The sequence below is a fragment of the Herpailurus yagouaroundi genome, unplaced genomic scaffold (assembly GCF_014898765.1).
Source record: "Herpailurus yagouaroundi ecotype Mexico unplaced genomic scaffold, PumYag 216, whole genome shotgun sequence".
Lineage (NCBI taxonomy): Eukaryota > Metazoa > Chordata > Mammalia > Carnivora > Felidae > Herpailurus > Herpailurus yagouaroundi.
The window spans coordinates 15,941,158-15,944,693 of NW_024412447.1; the positions used below are offsets into that span (position 1 = coordinate 15,941,158).

The 3,536-nt window shown below is 38.6% G+C and overlaps 1 non-coding gene across 1 annotated transcript; it reads right to left on the bottom strand.

Moving 5' to 3' along the window:
• Positions 1-789: 789 nt before the first annotated feature.
• Positions 790-862, bottom strand: TRNAK-CUU (transfer RNA lysine (anticodon CUU)). The gene has a single exon. It is a non-coding gene; the product is annotated as a tRNA-Lys (tRNA).
• Between the last annotated feature and the right edge of the window lie 2,674 nt (positions 863-3,536).

Here is a 3,536-nt window from a genome sequence, read left to right on the forward strand (position 1 = left end):
TTCCACTATCTTACTTCTCAAATACAATGATTATTTATTTTTTTTTATTTTTTAGAGAGAGAGCGTGCACAAGCAGAGGAGGGACACATACACAGAGACAGAGACAGAGAGAGAGAGAGAGAGAGAGGGACAGAGAGACAGAGAGAGATATACAGAATCTGATGCAGGCTCCAGGCTCTGAGCTGTCAGTGCAAAGCCCAATGCAGGGGCTCGAACTCTGAAGTTTGAGATCATGACCTGAGCCAAAGTCGGACGCTTAACCAACTGAGCCACCCAGACGCTCCTCAATGACTATTTTTAAAATTTTTTTTTTCAACGTTTATTTATTTTTGGGACAGAGAGAGACAGAGCATGAATGGGGGAGGAGCAGAGAGAGAGGGAGACACAGAATCGGAAACAGGCTCCAGGCTCTGAGCCATCAGCCCAGAGCCTGACGCGGGGCTCGAACTCACGGACCACGAGATCGTGACCTGGCTGAAGTCGGATGCTCAACCGACTGCGCCACCCAGGCGCCCCATCAATGACTATTTTTAAAATGGTCAATAACCACACAACAGTGAAAATAGCATCCTTGAAATTCCCCTAAGTTATAGATGCTCATAATTAAAGCAACTTTATAGTTTATAATCTAATAGTTTTAAAAATTCTTAGTAAAAGAATTTTTCCAAATGAAATTTTATGTGGATCTATAATGAGAAACAGATTAAAGTAGTATTTCATTCTATCACTGTATTTTATTTAAGTATTTACAGCTTTTTAAGTGTTTTTATTTATTTTAAATAGGCTCCACGCCCAACGTGGGGCTTGAACCCACAACCCTGAGATCAAGAGTCTGATGCTCTACTGACTGAGCCAGCCAGGCACCCCCTTATCAGTATATTTTAAAAGCTCAAGTTTATAACATTTACAATGAAGGTGTTCTGATTAACACAAACTAAATTATGGATGATTGGGGCAGTCAGACGTGTTATGTTTTGATTGCACAGTATCAAGAAAAGCCCGATCCAAAGAGATTAGCAGTTGCAAATGATAAAGACTTTTTTTGTCATTTTTTTAATAGTGCATTAATGCTATCTAAGGATTTTATTATACCTGTCCAGAAGTCTAAGTAGAAGAACATTCCTAAGTTAAATCTCTAATAATAAATCTTAAAATATGTAATAATAATGACATGACATATTATGCATAAAGCAGTCACATGTAATAGTATAAGGCAGTAAGAGTTCCATAATAGTGAATTTGCTGATATAATTTTACATGAGCAAACAAGCACCGGCCTGAATTTTTAAAATACCAATATATAGCTGTAATTCTTCTAATCAATAGTATTTTTTAGAATTCAAGTATATACACAAAGAAAGCAAGAAACTCTATTATAAGGATTGTTATCCTGAATGGTGGTATTATGGATAATTTTAATTTTTTTTTTTTTTATCTTAAGAGAGAGAGAGAGTGCATGAGCAGGGGAGAGGCAGAGAGAGAGGGAGGGAGGGAGAGAGAGAAAATCCCAAGCAGGCTCTGTATCCGCAGCATGGAGCCCAACACAGGGCTGATCCCCCAAACCGTGAGATCATGACCTGAGCCAAAATCAAGAGTAAGACACTTAACCGACTGAGCCACCCAACTGCCCTAGGATAATTTTAATTTTGTCCTTTTGCTTATTTTCTCTCAAATATTCTAAACATGTTACTTTCCCCCTCTTCTTTTTTACTTTTTATCTCAAAATAACTATAAATCACAGGGATTTGCAAAAAATGCACAGAATGGTCCCCAGGTCACTTTTCCAAACTTTATATCTTGGTTAATATCTTGCATAACTATAGTACAATATCACAATGAGGAAACTAATCTTGGTTTTTTTTTTTTTTTTTTTGAAAGAGAGAAAGAGGAAAGAGCAGGCAACAGGCAGAAAGGGAAGGATCAGAGGATCCAAAGTGGGCTCCACGCTGACAGCAGAGAGCCCAACACAGAACCCGTACCCACAAACCTCAAGATCATGACCTGAGCCAAAGTTGGACATTCAACCTACTGACCCACCCAGGTACCCCCAGGAAACTAATCTGGGTACAATCTAGAGTTTACTGAGATTTCACTACCTGCATGTTTGTGTATGTGTGTGTTTCTGTGCAATTTTATCACATTTGTAGCTTCATGTAACCACAACTGAAATACAGAACTGTTCCTTCCCCACAAGGCTCCCCTCAAGCTACCTGCCTTAACCAAGCCATCCCTTCCCCCATTCTGAACTCCCTGGCAATTACTAATCTGTTCTCCATTGCTGTAATTTTGTTATTTCAATAATGCTATATAAATGCAATCATACAGTATGCAACTATTTAAGATTGGTACTTTTTCTCACCTAGCATAACTATCCTGTGAGATAACCTGGCAGTATAAATCAGTGGTCTCTACTGTGTTAAAAAACTTAGCATGTTATGCAATTGAGTATATATAAATGTTTATAATGTTTTAAAGTTTAACATGTTAAAATGTGAATCAAATGCTTATGAAATCCCTGTTGTACCACCACACAACTAGGAGTTTGGGGAATGAATTTTGAAAACAGATAATCTAATACCAATCTAGTGCGACTGAATACAAATACTATATAGAAGAGAAACCCAAGGCTCAGTGCTTTTAAGTTTTGTCCAAGTTTACAAGAACACATGGTTTATAAGAATGACTGGTTTTGCATTTTTCAGGACAAGCTCTAGATTCCAGTCCTTTCCCAACCCAGGTGGGTCTATGTTACATCCAAATATGGCCACTTGCTAGTCCCCCCAAAGGGCCACCATTTTCTGCCTTTCCCAATACTGTTCCCTAGAGTCTTCCAAATTGTCAAGGAAATGAATCCCTGTTAAATTCCTACTTCTGTATGGTGATTTAGCCAGCATCACACCCCAGGCCCAATTCTCCTGACTCCATGTACAGTAGGTCCATGACTCAACATCTCTCTCAGAAAGGGCTACCCCACCCTAGTATGAATTCAAACCAACTTTCTCCCCTCCCCGCCTCTGGTGCCTAGATGCCCTTTATCTTCCTTTCCTTGGCAATTATGTTAAGTCTTCCTGATAGCTCACCCCACTGCATACCTGTTCACTAAGTGTGACAAACTCCTTATCTTCACAAGTTGAGGATTAGAAGGCAACCACTCCAGAAACAACTTCTTATACCATACCTTCATAGAAATGTCCTTACTTTTCTAAAAAAATTGCTCTAAAAAAGTAAAAGCTATAATACAAACACTAGGCATTTTGGCATACAGATGTTTAAAAAAAAATGGCACCAAGGTTGGCATAGTTTAAAAAATTTGGCTGATATGGGCATCACTGTGTCAACATTAGATCACTCAATCTAATATTGAGACAGATTGCCTGGGTTAGAATCAGGCCTCTGCCATCGTATTATCTAAACCAAGTTTCATTTGTATTTTGTGCGCCTGTTTTCTCATCTGTAAAACAGTGATAAAAGCACCTCATAGGACTGTTATGAGAACTAAATAATACAAGTAAAGCATTTAGAACACTGCTTAGCAC